This window comes from Xenopus laevis, chromosome 1S, assembly GCF_017654675.1.
Source record: "Xenopus laevis strain J_2021 chromosome 1S, Xenopus_laevis_v10.1, whole genome shotgun sequence".
Classification (NCBI taxonomy): domain Eukaryota; kingdom Metazoa; phylum Chordata; class Amphibia; order Anura; family Pipidae; genus Xenopus; species Xenopus laevis.
Genome location: NC_054372.1, coordinates 75197319 through 75210469, shown reverse-complemented (window position 1 = coordinate 75210469; position 13151 = coordinate 75197319). Strand labels below are relative to the sequence as shown.

At 37.2% G+C, this 13151-nt stretch overlaps 1 protein-coding gene and 1 long non-coding RNA gene across 8 annotated transcripts in view; one reads left to right on the top strand and one right to left on the bottom strand.

The window, feature by feature from the left end:
* LOC108704110 (protein lin-54 homolog) overlaps positions 1 to 9926 on the bottom strand; it is a 204522-nt gene extending 194596 nt beyond the window's left edge. Inside the window, exons 1-3 of one of the 7 annotated variants that reach the window (XM_018240504.2) lie at positions 9794 to 9923; positions 5967 to 6051; positions 666 to 728 (exon numbers count right to left, since the gene is read on the bottom strand). The gene's annotated coding sequence lies outside the window, so the exon portion shown is untranslated. Of the gene's footprint in view, positions 1 to 665; positions 729 to 1615; positions 1635 to 5966; positions 6052 to 9562; positions 9754 to 9793 lie in introns of those variants that run through there. The other 6 variants (XM_041579742.1, XM_018240502.2, XM_018240506.2 and 3 more) reach the window with 6 other exon arrangements.
* LOC121399332 lies at positions 9847 to 12939 on the top strand. The gene is made up of 2 exons (XR_005964926.1): positions 9847 to 9970; positions 12396 to 12939. It is a non-coding gene; the product is annotated as an uncharacterized LOC121399332 (long non-coding RNA).
* The last annotated feature ends 212 nt before the right edge of the window (positions 12940 to 13151 follow it).

Here is a 13151-nt window from a genome sequence, read left to right as displayed (position 1 = left end):
AAGATTACAAAGAGTGGTGGTAAATGGAACATTTTCTAATTGGAAAACAGAAGCTTGATCATTAAGGGGACATGATCAAACTTAACAAGTATATTAGAGGACATTATAGACAAACAGCAGGGGACCTTTTTAACCATAAAGAGGATCACCGCAGCAGAGGCCACCAGACTACAGGAAAAGAACTTTCATTTGAAGCAGTGTAGGTGGTTCTTCACAATGAAGTTGTGGAATGTCCTGCCAGATGTTGTTGTGATGGCTGATTCTGTTAATGCTTTTAAAAATGGCTTGGGTGATTTATTGGACAAGCATAATATCCAAGGCTACTGTGACTAAAATCTATAGTTAGTATAGATATGGGTATATATAGTTTATGTGAGTGTATGGAGGGGTCAGTGTCTGTGTGTGCATGTATGTATGTATGTATGTATGTATGGATGCTGGGTTTCATTTGGAGGGCTTGAACTTGATGGCCTTTGGTCTTTTTTCAACCTGATTTAACAATGTAACTAATCAGATCTACAGCAGACCCAGACAAAAGTTTATTACATATTGCTATCTTGTGATCTTGCAACATAATTTATCATATAAAATGTTACACAAAAATGAAGAGCCACTTTATTAATACACATGCAATGAAATGTATATCTTGCGGAAAAGGGACTCACTGTTTGATGTCTCTTCTTACAGATAACTAATGCAGTCCATTCATCTGCAAGTGTTACAATCTTCTGGAAAAGAAATTAGAACAGGATTAAAATAATATATATGTGATAACACACACATTTTTAGTTCAGCTATTTTATAATTGGCAAATGTAGTGGTTTCTAAAACCGCCATATCAGTGTACTCATTTACAAACAATACAAGTAAACACCAATAGCATTATCTAAAGGACAAGTAATCCCTATATTTTCCTGTCATTTATAAAAAAAAAAGTTAGGAAACTCTTGCCCAAATTGGCATCATTTGTACTGCATATATCCCCTCGTCTCCCTGCTGGCAGTGTTGCATTTTCCTCAAATAGCAGCTTTGAACCAGCAGACATTCTCCCTCTGACACATCATCAGTGACTTTTACATCTGCATACAGCACATGGGCACAAAGACGTTTATTTAGTGTAAAGATCATGCAGTCAAGAATGCAGGCTGACACAGGCACAACTTAAAAAAAGATAAAGTAAGGGATTACAAAAGTTAAGCTGAGCAAAGGACGTTAGCAGAGGAAATAGGAGCAGACAGCTAGAGGATAGCTTCTATCTCTGCTTCACTACTCTCCAATCCTACCTACTCAGAAGCCATGTTCCATTATTTAGCACTGATATCTAACAAGTTCAAAACAGGCTGTGTGCAAGTTTGGATATATACAGTATGGCTCTGAATTATTAGGATGTATATGTGCTATAAAACTAGCGGTTCTGAAGGCATAGTTGGCCACAGGAACATAAAGGAGTGATTTGCATGCCCCTTCCCATAATACCTTAAGTGAGAGTTCAAATCTAATTTAACAGTGCTATGTGTATAGCATGATGCATGTAAATACCTTATGTTTTCAGAAGGCTTTACACTGCATGTCTTGCATTGTGAAGGGCTTTTTGGCTCATTTTAGCCCATCTCACCTTAACTAGGTTGGTTTCTCTGCTATGGGAACCAGCAGTCATCTCTTCACTGGAATCTAGACTGGAGTGTGAAGGTTTTGCGTTAGCTTGGAACTGAGCATGCTCAGTAGTCAAAAGTCAAAGGAAAATCCAGAGGGAGTGGATTGAGTGAGCAATTGAAGGAGAAGGAATCCTTAAATTAGCCATAGACATACTATCATACAAAATATCTTTCTTTGTATTAAGATGCTTTTTCACTTGTATTTCACTTTTTTTTTTTCACTTGGATCCAACCCTTTCCTGAAACTATGCAATGTATTTACCAATACACCCACTTCAGGGAGTGAATTCCACAGCTTCTCTCACTGTAAAAAGCCCTTTATATATATTAAGATGGAACTTCTGTTCTTTTCAGAATGGATGCTCTCATGTCTGCTAGAAGGACCTACTGTTAAATAAAGCATTAGACATATGGCATATGGTGTATATCTCATTAAGCACCTATTCTCCACCTTGGTCAGCTTTTACCAGCTTAGTTAATCTTCTCTGGACTTTTAAATTCAGCAATATCCTGTTTTTAGCACTAGATAAGGTCTTTGTAGATGGAAGAATGACCCGTTATACAATTCAAAACCTTATTTGGCAGTGCCACAGCTGACTGGCAATGCTTAAAGGGGGTGTTCACATTTGAGATAACCTTTAGTATGATGTAGAGAGTGATATTCTGAGATAATTTGCAATTGCTTTTCATTTTTTATTAGTTAAGGTTTTTGAGTTATTTAGCTTTTAATTCAGCAGCTCTCCAGTTTTCAATTTCAGCAATCTGGTTGCTAGGGTTCAAATTTCCCTAATAACCATGCATTGATTTGCATAGGAGACTGGAATATGCAAAGAAGAGGGACTGAATAGAAAGATGAGTAATACAAATTAGCAATAACAATACATTTGTAGCCTTACAGAACATTTGCTTTAAGAAGGGGTCAGCGACGCCCATTTGAAAGCTGCAAAGAGTCAGAAGAAAAACGCAAATAATTATGAAACTATAGAAAATAAATACCAACTAATTGAAAAGTTGCTTGCAAGCAACATACTAATGGTAACTGTAAAGGTGAAGCACCCCTTTAATACAGCCAGGTTTACAATCTACAAATACCCCTAGGGCTTCCTGCATTATAGATATGCCTAAAGAAGTCCCTTTAAGGGTTTGAGTGGCTTGCATATTCTTACATCCCTGGTTCACTGCCAGAATTAATAATCCCTTCACAAATTTCAAATAACTTCCCCCCCACATATTTAAAATTATGGCTTGCATATTCTTACATCCTTGGTTCACTACTAGATCTTTGTAGACCCGCTAGGCTATAACTGCATCTAGAAGTTACCATGGAGAGAATTAAAGGAGAACTATAACCTAACTAAAGAAGTAGATAAGAAATGTTGTGAATTATGTTTTGGGCTTCTATACCAGCCCAAAACAACCATAGCCCTTTAGCAGGGAGGATCTGTGCCTCCTAAGCTCCCCATCTTCTTTTCTGCTGATTTACTACACATTCTCTGTGCTGCAGTCACTTACTGAGCTTAGGGACCAACCCATAATATACAGTACACATAGAATATAAATGTCACAATTTAAGGCTGATCAGTAATCAATACAGATAAGTACTATATGGCAGCACAAAAACCAGTGCAATTAGCATAGGAATTTAATAATCGGCCCTGTAGCATCAGCTTATATTACAGGCCAACCTCATTTTTTGCTTGTACATTTGCCATGACCCCTAAGCTTAGCTTCTCAACAGCTGCTCAGAGCCCACTGGGGATGCGAGTGTCGCTTTCCAAGATGGTAACCCCCGTGAAAAGTTTGAAGTTCTGGATCATTGCTGCTATTGAGAAGCTGAAGATTTAGACTGGTGCAATAAATTCAGCATATAAAATATGGAATTTTTATTCATATTCATTTTTATAGTTTAGTTCTTCTTTAAGGGCAATGTCAGCTTGCGGGCACAGGTTTCTCTGGAAAAATGGCAGCAGCAAATTACTGCAAACTGCCAAAATCAATTTCTATGGACGAAAACAGCAAAAGTATGACACACTAAAGTGTTCGGTATTTAGCAATGGTGACGTTTATGCTTTAAGTAGATACCTTTGTTCTTTACATGCAAGGGACTCAATCTATATCGATTTTTAAGTGAGCATTAATCCAGTGTTGATAGGGATAAAACATAAAACCATGCTGAATACTTAGCAGGAATAGTATGCACATTGAGTCATTGGCCAGCCATGCAATATACAGGATGTACTTTAAAAATGTAAAACCAGCAGCCTTAAAGGGGATGTAAAAAGAAATCTATCTCCAATATACTTTAACGTTATTCTATTTTAGACTTTAGTTGCCCTTTAAGGCCATTTTCCTAATACCACACCTATAAATGCACACAAAGAAAGAGTGACTTGCTCTGCTTCATCAAGAAGTGTACAGTCAGCGGAACCGTTGCTAAAGTCAACTTTAAGTATCCAGCCATTTAAAGGAACAGTTCAGTGTGAAAATAAAAACAGTTTAAATAGATAGGCTGTGCAAAATAAAAATGTTTCTAATATAGTTAGTTAGCCAAAAATTTAATATATTAAGGCTGGAGTGTCTAATAAAAAAGCCAGAATCCAACTTCCTGCTTTTCAGCTCTATAACTCTGAGTTAGTCAGCGACTTGAAGGGGGGGCCACATGGGACATTTCTGTTCAGTGAGTTTGCAATTGATCCTTAGCATTCAGCTCAGATTCAAAAGCAACATATATGACCCATGTGGCCCCCCCTCAAGTCTCTGATTGGTTAGTGCCTGGTAGCCAGGGTCACCAGTCAGTGTAAACCAAGAGAGCTGAAAAGCAGGAAGTAGTGTTCTAACATGTTGTACGTCAAATCACTCCAGCCTTTATGCATTCAATTTTTGCCTAACTAACTATATTACAAACATTTTTTATTTTGCACAGTCCATTTACCCAGTTTTTATTTTTACACTGAACAATTCCTTTAATATAAAAATTCTTAAACAACAAATCAGAAAACACTAGCATTATAATGAAAACAGGCAGAGCATATTTCCAGCATGCTGTCAAGTGTAATTTTCCCATATAAAAGAGTTTTTGTGGCAGTGATTTCCTAAAAAAATGCTATTATCTGCAAAGACAAATCATAAAACATGGGGTCAGCTTTGGTATCTGAATAGCTAACAATATTGTCAAAGCTATAGCTAGCAGTGGCACATGTCAATTTGAGCTTTTTGTGGTCACAGATTACCTTGTGCCTTAAAGCCCACTACTGCCTTTTAAATAATTTCTGTCAGTCACATGAATTATCGATTAAAGAATTATTGAGTAAGGTTATTTTCATGTGACTCTCAAACACACACGCAAAACTAAAAAATAAAGGTTACAACCACACTAAAGAGACTATATTGGTCTTTTTTTGTGACTGCAACATTCAGAAACTGCTCGATGTGCAAGTTGTTCCCAGGTTTGGGTTGAGTCTAAGAACCAAGGGTGAGATTTTGAGTATTTTTTAGATACCTTCAGTAAGCTAAGCATGAAAGTTCAAATTGAGTGGCAGAATACTTCTTTACTGGTTTATATATTGTTGGAACTATGGCTGAATGGTTGTTACAGCAGTGTTTTCATATATCTTCAATATTATGAATTAAGATTGGGCTTAAAACAAAGCGTTAGACAACTGCTGGGCTAAGTTTGAGAACTTTACAAATATATAACCAGTATACACTATGTTTATATACATTGAGTGAGCTTACCGATATGCATGGTGGGCCCGGGTGCACACGCCACAGACCTTCAGCAAGGGGAGCAAATACCAGGGAACTTCAAATGAGGCTGGCACAAGCCTGGACTCACAAAGTAGTAAAGCTGGAGTCAAATGGTAAAAGGTTGAAAAAGCTTACATTTTATGTTCCATAAATTAACAACTAAGGCCTGATGCATTTCGTGTCTACCAGGGACACTTAGTCATAGCCTATGACTAAGTGTCCCTGGTAGACACGAAATGCCTAAGCCTTGGTTCTTAACTTATGGAAAATAAAATGTAAGCTTTTTTAAACCTTTGACCATCTGACTACGGCTTTACTACTTTGTGGATCCAGGCTTGTGCCAGCCTCATTTGAAGTTCCCTAAGTATGAGAAAGTGGATTGGAAACATAATTAAAGAAAAACTACATCTCCCAACATAATGTAACAATGTCTCTATAAAAATATATTGCATAAAACCCCCATAAGTAAAACTCATCTTTGTCTAAAAAACTATTAAACAATTCAAGAGCACACATAGATATGAGGTCACATTAGCCAATTAAAGGACAAAGTTTGTGTTTTACCCCCACTTCTTCCTGTTACAGTTAGAACTGCAGGATTTCTGGTCAGGTCATCTCTGATGAAGTACAGACCATCACAAAAGGGTGGCTAAAGGTAAAAGAACAATATTTACAGATAAATATTCCAGGTTCTTTAACATGCCACTTAATATAATATATACTGTTGGTTAAGCGTTCATTGTGAATGGGGTATAGTTTTCCTTTATAGAACCACTTAAAGGGAATATATTAGCCCATTTTTTTACATGAGCTTATTCAGTTAGGTTTATGAAGAAAAGGTACACTATCTAGACTATAAAAAAAATATTCCTTATTCCACGGATTGAAAGAAAGCCAGAATACTAGCACAAACAATTTCCCAACATCCATTAAACACACAATGTAATGCAACTGCACCCTTACCTTGTTCCCTTGTGAAGTGATGGATTCGGGGACTTGAAGCCCCTTTGCTTTGCTAAGAAACAGAGCACCACTTCCCACAAGCTTCTTCATTATTCCTTATAAGTCTTTTCAATTTTGTTACCATATTACAAGAACTAGTAAGAGGTGTGGCATAAAAGCACAGGAACATTATATGACTTCATTGGGAACACAGATAGCCAAACAATGCCACAAATCACTCACAATAGTGGAGCAAATACCTAGGTTTTTCCCAATCTATGAGAGGGCATAAATCAGGGATTCTCAAACTCTTGAGTCAGAAGATCTCTCTGGTTTGCACTTGGGGAAAATTTGTAAACATCGTTAAATATTAGTAAAGTTGTTTGTACGATGATAGGAAACGGACTACAGGATCAGATACAGGGTGTGGTTGTTAATATAATGTAAGTAATTTTTCAGTGTTTGACAAATCTATGCAGTTCACTGAATTCCATTCAGAATGTGGTATCCATGTAGCATGATCTTGAAAAATGGGCAGTCTAGGCAGTTAAAGCGTATAGGAAGTCTGAGTGATGAACACAGACTTACAAAGTTAGGGTTGTTTACAATGGAGAACAAGTGCTTAAAGAAGAAGTAAAATTTTTTTTTCTATCTATAAATTTACTCTAAACAGCCCCCCAGATAAATGTACCTTCTTCCTGGTGCAGAGTGAAGCCCCACCCATTAGCTTACTGAGCTCTCCGTATCTCTCTGACTAGTCAGAGAGATCATTTGCATGCTGTGACATAGCAGGAAGGAGGGGCCATTGTGTGCACCAGCAGCTTTTTTTTTTCTCCTCATGTGCCACTCCCTGCTCGTTCTGGTTCATTCCAGATCAGAGCAGCACTGGGAGGAAGAGCTGGAAGACTTCTCTGATACGGCTAATGTACTGTAGCTAAACTAACAGCGCTTTCTGAATTTAGAATACATTTTATAATTCTTAGGATTGTTATGCCTGATCTTCCCTCTGGTTATGTAAAGAATAAAGTTTATTTTTTGTTCAACTGTTTACAGAGTTTGATTAACTCATTAATGTGTCCCTTTGTTTTATTTACGGATCTATTTCTGTGCAAAGCTATGTTATGTACAAATAAACCAGGCATTATATCAGCCAAGTACTGGTTATTAATATGAATAAAAATTTATTCTTTTAAAAAAAATGTACAAAACCTTTCCCCTCTGAGGCAAATTAGAGAGGCTCCAGAGGGAGTGTTTGCCTTTCTCTGGATCAACTAGTAGTTTATATATTTATATGAGAGAGAGAGAGAGAGAGAGAGAGAGAGAGAGAGAGAGAGAGATATAGACATAAAAGGTTGAACTTGAAGTCTTTTTTTCCCAATCTAACAATTTTACTAGGTTATTATTCAAACAATGTTTTGGGCAAAATTTCTGCATAACAGCATTATAATTGTTATAAGAACTATGCTCAAATGGTGGCCAATGTAATGATTTCAAATATCTGTATGTTATGAGCTAATATTTTGAGCTTAAAAGGGAACTTGAAACCAAAAAGTCCTGAAACATCAGCCACAATTCTTGAGGCAATTCTCAACTAAGCCAATGAAAATCGTAAAAACACTTAGGGGCAGATTTATCAAGGGTAGAAGTGAATTCTAGGGAATTTTCAAAGTAAAAAGATTTTGAAAATCGAAGTAATTTTTTGGATACTTCGACTTCTAATTTACTTTGAATTAGATTTGAAGTAAAAGTCGTTCGAATATTCGAAGTACCGTCTCTTTAAAAAAAACGTTGACTTCAACAGTTTGCCAAATTAAACCTGCCGAAATGCTATGTTAGCCTATGGGGACCTTCTACAACCATTTTCTTTACACATCAAAGTAAAATCGTTCGATCGTACGATAAATCGTTCAAATCGAATGATTTAAACATTCGATCAAACGATTTTACTTCGATGGCCAAATTCCGTGAAAAATACTTTGAGTTCGATATTCAAGGTATTTTAATTTGATGGTCGAATTTTCGAAGTATTTCACACTTCAAAATTCGACCCTTGATAAATCTGCCCCTTACAGTGACCATGGGGGAAACTACCACAACATATTAAAGCATAAAGACTAGAACATATGGGTTACTTGTTTTTTTTGTTCTGTATATATTTTAACACATTTGGGAGAATTTAAGAAGGAAACACATTTATCTATGGAGTATTATGCTTAGTAAGAAAAGCAAATTAGCATTGTGGGACCAGCTGTGAGACCTAATTATGGCACAAATTAGTGGGAACAAATGAAAACACAAAATTTTCTGAAACATGCATTATGTTTATAAACCATCCATGTGGCTCTGTCAACAACAAAAAATGTGACGCATCATAACATAATAATTCCCTAAAGGGGCAGTAGATAATGCACAATATATTATGATCTGTAATATATGAATTAAAATATTGTTTGGCAAGTTTCAACTCCTCTTGCATCACCTGAATAAGAAAAGTTATGATGGCTGAATTTGTACTGGCACAAACGGCTTAGATTTTTAATGGTTTATAACAATTAAAGCTCTAGGAATGCTTAGGAAAAAGTAGTGGACCAGTCACCCAGACACAAAAAGCTGTATAATAAAAGTCCTTTTCAAATAAAACATGAAATCCAATTTCAATTTTTTATTAAAGCATTCAAAGCAACTGTAAGCTAATTTAAAAATCTCAGATGTACATCAAGTAATGTCTGCCCCTCCTCTATGCCTTAGGTGGGGCAGACAATTACTTTCACTTTCTATTCAGCACTTCCTAGATGTCACTGCTCTCCCCACATTCCCCCAGTTCTCTTAACCATTTAATTGTGTAGCCAAGGCATGGAGATGGACATTGGGTCCCCCATTCTGGTGCACAAACGAGATTCTGAGATGATACAAGGCTTGCCTTAATAAGTGTCCACAAAATGGCTCCAGCCTGCTTGCAATATTTATGAATTCCCAGACTGAAGGAAACAAGATTCAAATTATTTATATAGTGTAAATAAAGTTAATTTTGCTTGACTAATGAGATAAAATAGGATTTTGAATAATTTTGTCTGGTGACAGGTCCCCTTTAAATGCAAAGAAGAAATTACTGTGCGAAAATTCAACTCAGACCCCTAAAATAACACTGGAGTCAAGCTATCAGACTGTTTCTGAACAGCAGTCAAGCTATGAGACAACACTAACAATAGAATACCCACCAGGGCCGCCACCGAATGGGAGAGTCTTCCCCCGTGGGTTTTGGGTCTCAAGGGGAGCCGGATGTGCTACCGTTACTTGAATTATCGGCCCCCAGCTGTCAGTGAATCGCAGACTTCGGAAGTATGGGCGGTTGCCAAGCTGCCTACATGTTATTTCCCCTACACAGCTTTTATATTACCAAACAGTCCCGATTTCCCTAACGCAGCGCACAGTCCGATATTACTACTTACATCTCCTCCAAAACTGTTAACTGCAGGCCTCTAGCCTCTGTTTTACAGAAAATCCAAACGCCGCAAGACTCATCTCGCGAGACTAACGTCACTTACACGTAAGCGAGGTGACGCAAACCGTCGCCACTTGGAGAGATAAGCCACAGAAACTCAGCGGTACACTGTCGGAGGCTATTAGTAAGTCCCAACGCCATTTTTTCTCCTCTGCTCGCACTTTCGTATTGGTTTCCCATCATGTCCTCCACCACCTCAGCTCCTAATTTCCTTATAAATTTCCTTCCTTATAAATAATACTTTTTCCTGGTTGGCGATAGTACCAATAGCTCAACCAATTTGAACAAGAATGGTTTTGTGCAAACTAGGGTCCAGTGAAATATGTTAGTTTATGTTTTTTCCACGTTTATTGGACATTGTCTCTTACACTAAAAATCTCACACACAAATATGCGTTATAAATGCCTAAAGGAATTGTTCAATATAAAAATAAAACTGGGGAAATAGGTTGTGCAAAATAAAAAAAAAAAGTTTCTAATATAGTTAGAAAAGGCTGCTAGTTTGGGTAAGTGAATGATAATGGGGGATTTTAATTCCCCCGATATTGACTGGAACAACAGTATTGCCAGATCAGTTAAAGTGGACCCGTCACCCAGACATAAAATTCTGTATAATAAAAGTCCTTTTTAAATTAAATATGAAATCCAATTTCTTTTTTTTATTAAAGCATTCATAGCTGTTGTAAACGCATTTAAAAATATCAGCTGTCAATCAAATATTGTCTGCCCCTCCTCTATGCCAGTGGCATAGAGGCGGGGCAGACAATTACTTTCACTTTCCATTCAGCACTTACTAGATGTCACTGCTCTCCCTGCATTCCCCCAGCTCTCTTAATGATTTAATTGTGTAACCAGGGCATGGGGATGGACATTGGGTCCCTGTCCCCTGGTGCACAAACAAGATTCTGAGATAATACAAGGCTTCTCTTAATAACAAGTTCCACAAAATGGCTCCTTCCTGGTTGCTATAATTATGACTTCCCAGACTGATGGAAACAATATTCAAATAATTTATACAGTGTAATTAAAGTTTGTTTTGCTTGACTAACATGATAAAATAGGATTTGGAATAATTTTGTTTGGGTGACGGGTCCCCTTTAATGGGAACAAGTTTATAAACTTGTTGCATGATAATTTTATGGCACAGGTTGTTGAGGAGCCAACCAGGAAACATTCTATTCTGGATCTAGTGATTGCAAATGACCCATAACTTATAGCAAATGTGAAAGTCATTGAACCCCTGGGTAAAAGTGCTATATCATTTAATGTCTGGTGCAAAAAACAAATATACACTGGGGCAACAAAAACCATGAATTTCAGAAAAGCTAATTTTAGTGCCTTGATGGCTGTTCTTCAGAGAATTGATTGGGGCATTATGATTTCAGCTAAAAACAGTACAGAAATGGTTGTCATTTAAAGGAGAAGGAAAGCTACCGAGGCATTTTATTGCCAATAGATTAGCTGCAACAGTGCAAGCTAGAATGCTATATTTATTCTGTAGAATGTTTTACCATACCTGAGTAAAAAGCTCTTGAAACTCTCTGTTTGTTTAGTATAGGAGCTGCAGTATTAATGTGGTGTGACATCACTTCCTGTCTGAGTCTCTCCCTGCTCTGGGCTCAGATTACAGTAGAGAAGGGAGGGGGGAGGGGACGAGGAGCAAACTGAGCATGCTCTTGCCCAGGGCAATGAGTTTTAAGCTGAAAACAGGAAGTCTGATACAGAAGCCCATGTGTACACAATAGAAGGAAAGAAATGCTGTGTTTCTTTTGACAGGGGACTCAGAGCAGCACTACTTTGGGCGTTTACTGGTATATTTCGATGGACCTTTCTGATAAGGCTTACTTAGTTTTAACCTTTCCTTCTCCTTTAAAATGTTATTAAATCATTACTGTTCTCAATTTATTCCCTTAAGGAGTAAATGTAGAAGTTCTAAGAATCACCCTATGTGGCTTAATATAGAAGGAAAGAAGAGGAAGACATTTAAAAGCTACACATCTGCTGGGACAGAAGCTGCATTTAATGAATACACTATAATAAACACTATAATAAATGTTGTAAATCAGCAATCCGGAAGGCAAAGAAACTAAATGAAGAGTGCATTGTGGCGGAGGCGAATATTTATATTAATATTAAAAGATGCAGGTTGAGAGCTCCATTAAATAATGGTACCAGTATGGTTGTAACAGATACAGAAAAGGCAAATGTGCTAAATCAGTTCTTTTCTTCAGTGTATACAATAGAGGAGTCTGAATTCCCAGGCATACTTCAAAGCTGCACTCATGGCTCAGCTCAATCTATTTAGTGGCTGACTCAGGATATGATCCATAAAGCTTTAATAAAAATTAATGTAAACAAGGCTCCAGGGCCTGATGGCATACACCCCTGGGTTCTAAGAGAGCTTAGTTCAGTTTTGGACCAGCCCCTATTTCTGATTTTCTCAGATTCACTTTCATCTGGTATGGTGCCTATGGATTGGAGAAAAGCTGATGTTATTCCAATATTTAAAAAGGGATTACATAATCTCTCTTATGCTTTCTTTACCAATAGGTCTTTCCAGCTGAGACGAGGTCACCCATTCCGATTAGAAGAAAAGAGGTTCCAGCTAAATATTCGGAAGGGGTTTATTTTTTTTAACAACAAATTTTTCAGTATAATTGGCACATTTACAGATAGCATATAAAACAATTAAGAGAGGATTAGTCCAGCAAGTTGTACAGTAATATAGCACCACATTATCATAATACCCAATCCAAGTTATCTATTCCAATCATACTAACTATTATAATTATATAACAATAAGCAAAGGGGCAAGGGAGAAATAATAATGAAAAAAAAGGGGGGGATAAGGGGGAAAAAAGTAAAATCTTCCTCTCGCAAAACTATCAGGTACCATTATCCTTAACATTGTAATCAGCTATAGATAGAATCAACAATTTAAGACTTCTCCAGTTGGGAATAAACTTGCCAAGGACGCCATATGTCACAGAATTGTTTATATTTCCCTAAGGATTGTGCTGTTAATTTCTCATATAGACATACCCTCATCATCCTTTCTTTGACTTTATTAAATTGTAAATATTGAGTCTTCTAAGCTGCTGCAATTGTTTGTTTTGTTGCATTAAATATGTATGTGACCAGGGAATGCTCGTTCTTGGCAATATCCTCAATTGGTTTATGCAACAACGCTTCCCATGGGTTCTTGGGAGAAGTTACCCCCAATGTGCTATCCAACATGGCGTATACTCTATGCCAAAAGGCGCTTGACCTTGGGACATCTCCACCAAATATGAGCCATTGTACCTG